The 12,728-nt window shown below is 51.4% G+C and overlaps 1 protein-coding gene across 25 annotated transcripts in view; it reads left to right on the top strand.

Annotated features, from left to right (window-relative positions):
- RREB1 (ras responsive element binding protein 1) overlaps positions 1 to 12,728 on the top strand; it is a 170,535-nt gene that overhangs the window by 83,580 nt on the left and 74,227 nt on the right. The window contains exon 1 of one of the 25 annotated variants that reach the window (XM_082347695.1): positions 10,985 to 11,436. The exons of the other annotated variants lie outside the window; for them this stretch is intronic. The gene's annotated coding sequence lies outside the window, so the exon portion shown is untranslated. Of the gene's footprint in view, positions 1 to 10,984; positions 11,437 to 12,728 lie in introns of those variants that run through there. 25 annotated transcript variants of the gene reach the window in all.

Here is a 12,728-nt window from a genome sequence, read left to right as displayed (position 1 = left end):
ACTCAGCCAGTACAGGCCTCCCCTCTCTGTGGAGGGGTCGATTCCCCCCTGCACTCGTGAGTCCCAGTATCTCACCGAGGTACCAAGACCTTCCTTTCTCATCCACTCCATTTCTTCACTTGGCAAGTGTCTAAAAAAGTAATGGAGCCCAACCCCCTTAACAGTGGAAAACTTCTTCCCAGCGCCGTGCTAGTGCCCCAGGAAATCGAGCCTGTGGCAGGAGCCACTTCCTGCTCAGCTCCCTCCAGGTCTCTGCAGTTCTGTGAAAGGCATTCAGGTTTATCTTTCCCTCTCTAGTCCCTTTGTTCCCATTGCAGTCTGGTCTCCCTCCCCCGCGGTCCCATACCTTGTTCAAACAGGTTTCCTTAAAACTCTGACATCATCCTCTGGTGCTGCCCCGAGCCGAGCCGACACCCCCTGCTGCCCCGACCGACACCCTCTGCTGCCCTGGCCCAGCTTTCTCAGCTCCCCGCGACTGCCCCACACGCCCTCGGCAAGCAGGACCTGGCTCCGGGGCTTCTCGTGGTCCTCCCTGGGTATCAGCTCCTCCAGGCTCTCTTCCACCTCGGACACCCCTCCACTTACATGCCAGTGGTTTTTCTGGACTTAAAATTAGTACTGCATACACAACACTAAATTCTCTTACCTTCTCATGGTTTCTTCTTTTCTCACCTAGGTGGTGAGCTCCTGGAACATCTCTTCTCCCCCTCCCCTGACTCCCACCATCCCCTGCTCTGCCCAGTCTTGTCGTAGATGGATAGTTACTAATTGAGGTAACAATCATCAGGAAATATTTAAGGGCCTTAGGTGGGGCATTTCCCCCCCAACCCCCACCCCCACCTTTTGAAGGGAGATTGCAGGTCTCATTTGTTTATTTTTTCAGACGGAGTTTTTTTTTTAATCCTCTGACAGCTTGAAGGCCAGAAAAAATTGGTTAGTTTTCACCTTCAAAGGACACATGAGAAAACAAGGACCAAGCTAGCCCGCCACCAGCCCAACACCTTCTAACCTCAGTCACCACAGTCACTCTTCCCACTCCCCTGGTTGTGACGTTTGAATTTTACAGTTGATATAATCCTCCCTTTTACAGCCAATGTATTTTATTTATGCATTGCAATTTACGTAAGGACTGCATAGAGGGAATCAGTTTAAATTCTTGGTTCCTATTTAAAAGGCTCACTAACGCCCCCATTACCTTTTGTTAATTAAAAAACAAACATCCTCCACAAGACCACCCTCTATTCTAGGACTCCTTTGAGATTCCCAGGAATTGCTAGTGCTTGGGCCACATTTATACCTATTATGTGGATCTTAGAGGAAACCTCCTCATTGCCTTTGATGGCCTAGAGATGGTGATAATATGCACTGTTTTAACCTAATATCATCAAGAAACTAACTTGGTTCCATCAGTTATTTCTGGAATAATGGGAACAGAGCAAAACCATGTAAACCCAGTGACATAGATGGGGGGCTCACGATGATCTCTCTGTAGGATGAATTCTGTCGTAAAATTATACCTGTTTATAGCAGGCATTGGGAGCTTGTTGGGGGAATTGATGTCACTAACTTTTATTGAGTTATTGCCATGTATCAGACACTATTTGAAGTGAATTACATGGTTAATCTCATCTTCATAAGAAAAAGGAAGGTTTGAAAATCTGATCAAATTTATGGACTCCCCCCCCCCCCCCCAAAAATGATACCACATAAATTTTACATAGTTTCAAGGGTATGAATTTTGCGCTTGTCTGTAGAGCAGGGCTTATCAACCTGAGCATATCACTCCTAGTAGATGGCCCAGATTTGTAGGATGAACTATATAAAAACCTACTGTGTGCCGGGCACTGGGCTGTGACTAAAGAAAGGTAAGGTCAGAAGGGAGAGAAGGAAGGAGGGAACAGTTTAACAGCTTAAAAAGGAATGCAGTTTGATTACTTTCTTGTATCTTTTTAAAACAATAACTTTAAATTACAAACATCAAGTTTACAGTGACATTAAATTATACTTTTATTTTTAAAGGAGCACTATAGTCCCATGATGCGTATCTCATTTCAGGTGGCCTCTGCCAGACTTATCCATGAATACGTTGTAACATAGAATGCCTAAATGTACTAGATTGCTTTCTAACCTTGGTCTAACTTACATTTTCCCATGTTTTCACACATTGACCTTCACGAGTGAGGTGGGACCAGGCCTGAGCAGGTTTTGGGTAGACGGGGCAGGGAACTGATGACTCACCTAGAAGAAGCGAGCCTAGCTTAGGAGATGTCCCTCTGTTGTTGGTTTCATGGGTTATTTCCCTTTGTACATTGAAACTCTGATAAACCCTGGGAAGAATAAAGAATCATAGCAAAGTAAGTAACTTCTGGGGTCAGCTCACTGCCCTCCCATGCCTTCCAGTTAAAACTATACTAGATCATCTTTATTCCTGCTTTAGGGCTTGAAAACCCTGGGAAGCAAGCGAATGAATTAAGGACCACCGTCTAGTAACTCAAGATTACTGGAGGAAAAAAATGCCATAGACCTACACTGTCCAGTACAACAGCCGGCTAGCCGCATGTGGCTGTTTAACTGAAATGAAAATTTTAAATATAGCCCCTTAGCCACATTAGCCTCACGTCAGGTGCTCAGCGGCCACGCGTGGCTCGAGACTGCCAGACTGGACAGCGCAGAGATTCTTTTCGTCTTTGGACAGCGCCGCTCTAGACCGTATCGATTCAATAAAATGTTTTACCCAGCATCTAACGTGTTCGTTTTATAGGCTAGGCTCTTTGAAAGGGAGAGCAGGGTGGATTTTGGTTTTGTCTTGTTTTGTATTTGGTACAGTTTTGTGTGGACTTGTAACCTGTAAGTTAAGGCTGTTTAAGCACTTTCCCCCCACGTCAGCAGCCCATTTGACAATGAATACGTGCATTTATATGTCTGCATATGTTATGTATTCCGTTCAACCACAAGTGTTTCATCTTCCTGTGCCTGACAGCCCCCCGGCCCTCCTTTCCCACCTCCTCCAGAACCTTCTCCTTTTTCCCATCTGCTCCCTTCTGGCTAGGGACCGTCTTTGGATTTCTGTTAAACAGAACTCCTTGCTTAATCCTGCTACTCGGTAACCCGTCCCTTCCTGCTGTATTCTCTTTGTTCTCTCCTGTACTGGGAATTTTTCCTGCATCGAAGTTAACTGCCTTGTGGCCCGGTCTGTTGCCAGCGCAGGAAGCCCAGCGCCTCCCTGACCTTCGCCCTCACTCCTGGCAGCCTGGTCGGTCCCTCGGTGATGTTCTCCTGACCCCGTGCTCCTCATGTCTGTCCCTTAGACTGTATTGCAGTAACCTCCTATCTGGGTTATGTGCCTCTAATCGTCAAATTTTTAAACTGCTGCCAAGAGCTTTTGAAAATGTGGTTACGATTATTTCATCCCAGAGGTTTTCTTCCGAAGGAGTGGTGGGGGCTTCAGTGGGTTCCCACAGCCACAGGATGAAGTTCACCCCTCTGAGGTGGAGCCTTGACCTCAGCGTCGTTTTGCCAGCCCCATCTTTGCCGTTTCCCCCACTCCACTCTCCCTCCTTTTGCACAGTGGGCTGGTGTAGTCTGATGGCTCCCAAGGGTTTTGTTTGCATGGGCCAGAGACTGAAGGCAAAGCTCTGGCAGTTACACAGGGGATTGCCATTTTTTTTCTTTTGCCAAGTAAGGTCGTTAAAAAACAGTCCCAACCATCTACTGTCTTTATCATTTCCTCTTTTTTTAAAAAAAAATAAATTCATTTATTTAATTTTTGGCTGCATTGGGTCTTCACTGCTGCGTGCGGGCTTTCTCTAGTTGTGGCGAGCGGGGGCTACTCTGTTGCGGTGCGCAGGCTTCTCTTGTTGCGGAGCACGGGCTCTAGGCGCGCAGGCTCAGTAGTTGTGGCTCGCGGGCTTAGTTGCTCCGCGACACGTGGGATCTTCCTGGACCAGGGCTCGAACCCGTGTCCCCTGCATTGGCAGGCGGATTCTTAACCGCTGTGCCACCAGGGAAACCCATCATTTCCTCTTAAAAGGGGGCATTTTAACCTGAAAAAACGAATGCATTCAGCATTGTGAGAATCTCAGTAAGTCCTCATTTCGCTGGAGAAGGGTGAAAAGGTAGGCTTTTAGGAGCTGGTGCTCTCATGGCACGGTGTCCCATCCGGATGTACCTCTAGGGTCTCCGTGCTTTTCCCTCGTGCATTTCCTTCTGACTGGAATGCCCTGTCTTCTGAACGCCGGATCCTTCCTCAAAGCTCAGGTTTGCCTTTGCCCCACTTCCCGCACGCTCGATGACTTACCTCTGAGGAGCCCTGCAGCCTTTCAGGCTTGTGGCTCGTAATCCGTTTTCCCTTGGATTGGAATTTATCTCTCTGTGTCCTGTCTACTCTATCTCCCCAGCCTGAGTATCAGCCTTTGAGGCCGGGGGCTCTATCTTCCAGCTCTTGGTGGTTCTAACATCTGCAACTTGAAGTAGACTGATGTCTGAGATTGAGCTTCATCCCATTTCAGGGTTTCACAATGATACCAAATCTCGCCCTACAGCTAGGGTACAAAAATAGTATAGAACCTCTTAACTCATTTTAACCCTTGCGGAGAATGCACATTTTCTGTGCACTCGCCCAGGCTTGGGCTCTAGCACACTGAAAGCAGCAAGGATGGGCCTGGAACTCAAACTGCAGGAAACTAAAGACACTCATTTTTTTAAATGAAAGCTGTTTGGTGGCTGAAGCCGTCGAAATGATAAGTGAGAAGAAGCTGTGAAAGTTTTAGGGCCTGGCAACTTTGACGGATTAATGTGTCCCTTTGTTTTCCCTTTCTTCAAGCTAAAAAAATTAAAACAGTATTTGCCTAATGTTGTGAACGCGAATAATAACATCTGACTGTAAATTTGGGTTGTACAGAATATGTGACTGGCACCGATTGCATGGTACTTTCAAAATCTCCACATAAGGCCAGCGGAACTAGGAATTACTTTGCATATCCGTCTTCCAAACTGTGATCCCATTAAATGAATCTTGGCTGATAGGGTAAAAAAAGTCATCCCCACGATTAGTAGTTTCTTGGTGGTGAAGCCCTGAGAGGGTTATTCTTGCCTTGGCTACGGCATTGTATTAGGGGTTAACTACAAGGAATAAAGAGACGGTGAGGTTTTTTTTTTCCCTCACATCCCCATCTAAACAGCATTTTCACTGTGGCTAGGTAGCAGATTGTATAATCTGTTAGACCTTTATTTTTTCCCCCTTAGGCAAATTCTGTTTCCAGATTGGAAACCTGCCAGGATGTCCCTGGCCTCTCATACAGTTTTGGAAAAGTGTCAGTTATAATTCCGATCTGTTAAGTAACCAGGGCCACTCTCTCGAGTTATATTTTGACTTCTGCATTTTCGTCGTGGGGCCGGCAGAGCATGAAATTGGGTTTGTGTGAACATGTGCGTGCCTGGGTGCAGTGGACTGCGTTTTCTTTCCAGAATTGTAATGAAGCATCTTAAAGGGCTTTGAAAAAGTTTCCTCGGGCATATTCAGGGAGCACGGTAGATGCCGTTGTTTCGCAAGTTTTCTGTTTTCTTTGTCTGTACAGGTTGTTCCTGACTTCATGGCTGGGAGGAAGTTGAGGACGTGGAGCACTTGCCGTTTGGCCGGTGGGGCTGAACCGGTTAGCTGGCTCCTGTTCTCAGATGGGCCAGTGACACAGCCCAGTCCCGTGGCGACAGGAGAGGGGCCGTACAGGAGGCGGCGTGCTTGGTGGTGCACGGGGCAGCGTGGCCGCTCTGGGCTGTGCACACTGTTTTTTACTCTGGTATCTCGCCTCATAAAAAAAGATCCTGAAAGTACCGGCTCCATTTTGGAGTGTTGGCACAGGAATTGTTGTGGGTTTAATGCGTAACCTGGCTTCTGTCACTCATTTGCCCCCATTTTCTCCACTGCCTTGCGTATGTCACCACTCCATCACCTCTCTCCCGCCCCTCCCTCTTGCCTCTGAGATTGTGAGGGGTTAGGGGACGTGTGTTTAGGCCAGGAAGTTTTTTCTTTTCATTAATTGGCTTTGGAAAGATTCCTTATACCCCAGAAAGGAACTCTGGGGGACTGTTTCAAACATCTGATCTTATCATCCTCGGAACCTATTAACTTCACATGTGCTGGTGTGATGCCAAGAAAATGGAAGTCCTGGCCTTGAACGCGGGGAGCAGGGCCCTCTGTGCTCTGGTGTGTGGATGCCCTCTGGTCGTCCCACCCAGTAAGTGGCACACAGCCCCACGTCTGCCTTGATTCCTTGAGAGTGGAGTTTGGCCCTGGATATCCACGGGAGCGCTCGTAGCGTGAGGCGGGTGGAGGTCTTCAGAGACCAGGCCTGAGAGCAGCCAGGCGTCCCGGCAGAGCTGAGTCTCACGCGAGAGTTAGGCCTGGGGAGGGCGTCAGAGGTCACGGCCTGTCCTCACTCTGCAGACGAGGGGTCCGCTGTATCTCAGGCTGCTTGCTTATTTTACAGGGAAGCACGTGGTGTGCTCCCTGCGTTCCAGTGGTGAAGGATGTTATTAAACGCTACCGAATTACTTTAATAATAGCAGTATAAACTCAGACTTCAACTGGAGCTACCGTAACTAACTTCTAGGGTTTTCTGGACTTTGACGAAGAGAGCTCTTAGGTTTGCTGCGGACGGAAAGCAGATATGTGCGTGAGCCCGGAAAGCGAGCTCTCCTTGGAAGCGGTGAGCCTCTACCACACGGAGGCGCGGGGGTGGGGTGGGAGGGCGCTGGTCCACTGCACCTGGAGGCTTTTAAAGCCGGAGCTGAAATGGAAGCTGGGTGGGTGCTGCTCGGCATCGTTCCAAGGTTTTGGAGGCCAGTCATATTTTACACGAGTCAAACAGCCCCTCTGGGCGAGCTGCAGGAAACCCAGCCCCTGGCTTTGTGTTGTTGCTGTTGCGTGGTCAGGTCAGCGGGAGATAAAAGGCCGGGACTGTTGGAGGCGAGGCCCCTTCTATCACTGGATGGCAAACTGTTAAGGGAAGATAAAAGGGAAGAGCAGGGATGTTCTTTTTGAACAACACGAGGGGGCCTTTATCGCAGGCATTCGAGTCGAGTGAAGGGGGTGAGCGGGAGAACCTCAGCTTCGTGGTCGCAAGCGTGTTAGAGGACTCTGCTGGAGAAGCACGGCGTGGTTTCCCGAACGCACAAGATCAGTTCTGTACCATGGAAGTATTGGTAGAGGCCAGTCTTTTTCAACCACAGCGGTCCATGCGACTAGGAATGTCTGTAATGTTGGTAGTGTAATGGTCAGCTTAAGTTAAATGGGCATTAGCTTGGGTTTCCAGATCTTCGTGCCCCAGAGGTTTCCCTGTGGAGGCGTGTGACCCTCGGGACCGGGAGGAAGTGTCAGGCTGGCCTAGCCAGAGGGGAGCGCAGGAGGCCGGCTCCCTTTCCTTGATTTCTCAGTGGCGTGTGCTCTCCTCTCAGGTTCCCGCCGCCGCTGGCTGGGTTCTCGCTCAGGCCTGAGAGCCTAAGGGAGGGGATCTGTCCGACTGGTGCGGATCTCCCCTTTTGGAATTTCCTTCCTGTTCTTTGTCACTTTAGGGGGAGTTTAATGGCTTGCGAAGGGGTAATCGCTTTCTCAGGGTGGGGCTTGTAAAATGTGACCCCACCTTGAAGAGCCTGGGCCTGGTCAGGGCCGCTGCGTGAGCTCAGGCAGATGCAGACAGCAGACGTGCTTTGGGCACAGTGTACTTGTTTCAGACCCGCCGGGCTGGGGCTTCGGCCCTTGGTTCAGCGAGACGTCCCACACCCTCCTGGGTGTTGGGGAGAAACAGAGCCCAGGCTTCCTCCAAGACCCGCTGGTCCACTACCGCCTTCCTCCCCAGGTGCCTCTGCCTGGCAGCTCTTTACAGCTGGGGGAGGGGGACCTCGGCCGCACGCGCCCCCCTTCCCTCCCAGCGCCCCGTCCTGCCCGTAGCAGCTTTGGGCTTGTGCTCAGTTTGCTTTAAGAAACATCATTTGCTTGCTAGTGTTTTTGGTTGGTTGGCTTGTGATAAACACTTATCAACGTCTTGTATCTCAAGAGTATTTGTTTTCTCTTCGTAGATAGAGTGGTGAATAATTTTCTTAGAGGCAAAATAGAGGGGAAAATGGTCACCCGTTAGGAGGCATAGCGGGCAGCCCTTGGAGCCCCTGGTCGTTGGGCCCAGCAAACTCAGAGTCATTCTCAGCTGACAGTTTGTAATGTCTGCTCACCCACTGTGAAATTTTGACCCCAGCTGACCGCCTTTCCGATGCGCTGGGTGAGGAAAGATGTGATCTCCTCCTTCCACTGAGCTAGAAGCATTTCCAACAGTACTTCTATCTTCCACAGAGTCATTCTGGTGTCATAAGGGGCGTCGTGCTGAACCCGCCCTGAATTCTGGGAATGCGCGGCCCGGATGCTATAGGGTGACCACCTGTCCCGGGGTGCTCAGCTTGCATCCAGCGCCTCCTCTAGGGAAAAGTAGAGAGTCCCGTTTCTGCAGCCTGACCCTTTACCGAGCCTGTTGGAGAGAAGAGACCAGCCCCACGACCTCAGGGCCTGTGAAAGAGTTGCAGGATATTGCCTAAAACTCTCTGCAAACTGCTACTGAACTTTACCCCAGCTTCCTCCCCAGGCTCTAAATGTGACTGCAGGCGCTGAGGCCCACGTCAGAGGAGTGTCCAGAGCAAACCCAATCACTATAGTCCAGCTGCTGAGAGGCTGGGGCAGCTTGCGGGGTGCCAGCTGCACTGTGCTCGGGTTCTAGAGCTGGGAGGGGAGAGATGCAGGAGAGGGTGGGGAAGAGCCCTCGGGTCCTGTGGGAGCCCGCGGTGCAGACTTCCTTGATTAAGCACATGTGAGGCTGACCAGGATTTGTTTCAGCGGTGACCTGAAGCCGGAGGCGTTTTATTTCCTGCTGGCCATACAGCCCTGCGAGCTGGCAGCAGCTGTTTTACTCCTAATTGTCGATGGGATTGCATTTGTGATAAGCTAAATTATATTTATATTTCATTGTTAAACTTGGGGGCTGGAGCAGAATTTTTTTTTAAGGTCAGCAAACGGGGCCCTGCCCTCCAAGAGGCAGGGCAATCCAAGAGGGGACGCCGCAGGCGGATGGAGGGGTTGGGGGAGGGCCAGCCGAGGGCCCAGCTAACCTGGGGCGTCCGGAGGCGAGTAGCGTGGCATCAGGAGCTCATACTGGGGGTGCCGTGCCGTTTGTAAAGTGTTTTAGTTAACGTTCCTTTGATTGATTTCTGTACTGTAAAGTATGGAGGGCGGGTATTACTAGCTTCATTTTCCGGATGAGGGAACTGAGGCTCAGAGACGTAAGTCGCTCCACTGGTGGCAAGCGGAGTTTCCAGTCCAAGACAGAAGACTCCACATCGTGTGCTCTTTAGGCTGTGCTTGCTGTGGTGTGTTCTCCTGGTGCATCCTTCTGAATCTTTCAGCAGGACGAGAAAGGGGCTGTCGTCTTAGAAGTACTGACTCTGGAAGTCAGAAGGCTGATCTGACTTGGTCTCCCACCCACTGCAGGACCCGGTTGTGGTTACCCAGGCTCTGCTGGAACACTTCCAGAGACAGCGAGCTCGTTACTTCACGGGGCCGCATGCCTTCTGTGGGCAGCTCTAGTCGTTCACGGCTCTGGTGTAAAGAACTCTGGGGCCCCAGACCAGTTTCTTTGTGCCTCCTGCCCAAACCCCGTTCCCGCCATGGTGGGCACGGGGGAAGAGTGTGCCCTCTCTTCCACGCGCCAGGCCTGCAGGTGTCTCCAGTTCCTTCAGCCATTTCTTGTTTTCCCCCGACTTGGTTTCCCAGTCCTCTAGCTTGCTAATCACCCCTCTCTGAATGTTTTTTTCCGTGATCCTTTTTGTGGCATCGGAAAGTGCAAGAATTTCGGAGTCAGACAACCTGGGCTAGAATCCTGGCTCTGCCCCTGCAGAGCTGTGTTAATTAATAGCCAGCAGATAACCTAATCATTACCTGATATGATTTGGGGGAGGAGTAAATATATGTAAAGTGCCTAACACATTTTCTGGCCCAGAGTTTATGCCCCAGTAGATAATACCCCGTAGTTATTAGAGAAGGGATACTCCGAAAGACACGTAAATGGATAAACACTAGACTTGTGACATACCCTGACTAAGATCCTGTTTTCTCTTTTAGCAATAGCTTTCTTTTCTATTTAAAAATTCTTCAGCCAAGGTAAGATGTGGAGGCCTCTCCCCACCCTTCCCGATAAGCCAGCCGAGCAGATCTAAGGGTGGGGCGGGGCCGCTAACCCTTATCCCCGCAGGGTGCTCTTGTGAGCCATCTCCTGCCTTAGGGAAGGCCCTGCCCTGCCCTGGGGGCAGGTGAGGGTGCCCTGGGTCCTCTGCCCCTCTGCTCAGCCTGAGGGCTCCCGCACCCCCTTTCTCACCAGCTTCCTTGCAGAGTAGAGAACCATACAGGCTTCTGCCAAGTTGGGCAAGAAGGTGATGAAATACCAGATCCTGGTGGCCGGGAAGAGATTGGCTCACCTGGGGAGAGGGACAGGGCTGCGCCCATGGGCCGCCAGGCCCCTCCCTGAAGAGAGGCCACTGAGAACAAATGGTTGCCGGGCGGCAGCTGCAGAAGCCGTGGCTCCAGGTCTGGCAGCAGTGAGATGAGATCCCGGTGGGGCGGGGTAGGGGTGGGGGGCAGAGCTGCGGGGTGGAGTCAGCTCTTCCCAGGAAAGCATGTAATTGGGACCTGGCCCCGTTTCCTCCCTCCAGAGAAGCCAAGAGCCCTCGCAGAGGGATGCAGGAAGGAGAGTGAGGGCCGCAGGACGGTTTCGTCCAGCGTGTACCAGGAGACCTCCCCACCTTTCCAGCAGTTCCTATTTTAAGTAGTGAATTTGCCCTGACTCACATAGATAGGCCTGGTGAGCAAGAACCCTGTCTTCCCGGTCGGCACTCGCCTCCCTGCTGAGGTTGTAGGTAATGGAGCAATTAAAATGTCCAAGTGGTTTTTTATTTTTAAAAGAGAGACTGTCCCTCTCCCTTAAGGCACCCCTTCCCCACACACTTTACTGAATGTTAGAGTGTTCCTTTACGTGAAGACACTGGACGTTCCTTTTGAAAGGTAGCGTCAGCAGCCTGTGTTATTCCTGGTACCCGCTGGGGCCCCTGAAGCCTGAGCAGGAAGGGGCAGCCGCTCTAGGCTGTAGGAACAGTCTCCGTTCCATTTTTCTCCCTCCACCGTGGGTCGCATTAAGAGAGAAACCGCGCAGTAGACCGGTGAGCTAGTTCTGAGGCTGGGGGAGCTCTGGGGTTGCCTTCCCACCCCTGCAGCGCATTTACTGCCAGGAGCAGCAGAGAAGGGGAGGGACCTGGGGGGACCGTGAGGGTGTCCAGGGCCGCCGGAGATCCCGGCTGAAGGCCTCAGCTTTGGAGACCATCCCTCAGCACCCTGGAAGGAGCTTTTCTGTGAGTGACACAGGTTTGGTGAATGCTGGAGAGGGGGCTTTGAGGATCCAGAGCTGCCTGGGGGGCAGCTGGGGGGCCCAGGCTGAGTGCTTCTGCTTTCTGTGCACTGCAGGCTGTCTCTGCCCTGTCTGAAGCTCATGTCCCACACGTGCCCACTCCTGAGGAAGCTAAAATAGCCCCACATAGATTTATCCCTCTCCCTCCGCCCTTATTGTTTTAATTTTTTTTTTTTAATTTCTTTGTGGTAAATAAAGCTAAAGTTAGAACTGGGGTCTGAGTCTCTGCTCCAGTGCCTTGATTTTTGCTCCTGGGAGTATGATAAGCCAGCGGCTTCTTCCAAATCCTCATAGAAGGAACGTTTTTCAGGGAGATCCTTGGTTTTGTGTCACCCTTCTTCCAGAATTCTGTGTAAAGCACTGGTCCTCGAAGCTGGATCTAATCCCCTGAGAGCCAACAAGCAGACTCCAGGGCCCGCCCCCAGGGGAGTTTCTGATGCAGCAGTTCTGGGTGGCGCCCGAGAACCTGCATTTCTTCTTTCTCTCAGTTTAATCGAGGTATAATTGACGTACAGCACTGTGTTGGTTTAAGGTGTACAGCGTCATGACTGACTCACATTTACTGAGACTGCATTTCTAAAGCAAGGTCTGTGATGCCGCTGGACGGGACGACTCGGGGGTGGCCGTGCTGGAGCGAGGGTCAGTAGTAGTTAACCTCTCACTGAGTAGATGAGACTGTAAGGTTTCCTTCTGATGCTGAGCAGGGCCCTGTGGGGCTCCCCGGCACGGAGACCTTTTTGTCCCCCGTTTCTTGTAGGCAAGACTCCAACCTTCGCATGGTGTTTGCTTAATTTGATCTGTGCAGTTCTGCGACTCACTCTCCACCATCTGTGCTCCCCATCTCCTGCCCCCCAGTACTTGCTACACACGCGTCTCCTCCACACCCCAGGAGAGGACCCCAGAGCGTGGACTCCGGGTCTGCGATCGATTCGTGTGGAAGCGGAAGGCCCTGGAGGACTCAGGTCACTTCTGAGCTCGAGCTTCCCGTCAGTGGGTCAGTGGGATCCAGCCTCGCCGACAGGGTTGGGATGTTTGGGATTTCAGGAGCCTGGCGGCTTCCTTCCAGTTGCCTGCTTGGAGAACCGCAGGGGGTACAACGTGGACCCCCATCCCTTTTCACAGCAGGGGCCGTGCGTGGACGCAGACTCCGTGCAGTGAACTTGTTAGTCTGGGGTGGGAGTCCAGTCCTACTCCTGCCAGAGGTGAAGGTGGGAGCAGAGAGCACCTTCTTCCTGC

This window comes from Balaenoptera borealis (assembly GCF_965194805.1).
Source record: "Balaenoptera borealis genome assembly, chromosome: 12".
Taxonomy (NCBI): domain Eukaryota; kingdom Metazoa; phylum Chordata; class Mammalia; order Artiodactyla; family Balaenopteridae; genus Balaenoptera; species Balaenoptera borealis.
The sequence above is the reverse complement of the archived record's forward strand: the minus strand, read 5'-3'. Positions and strand labels throughout refer to the sequence as shown.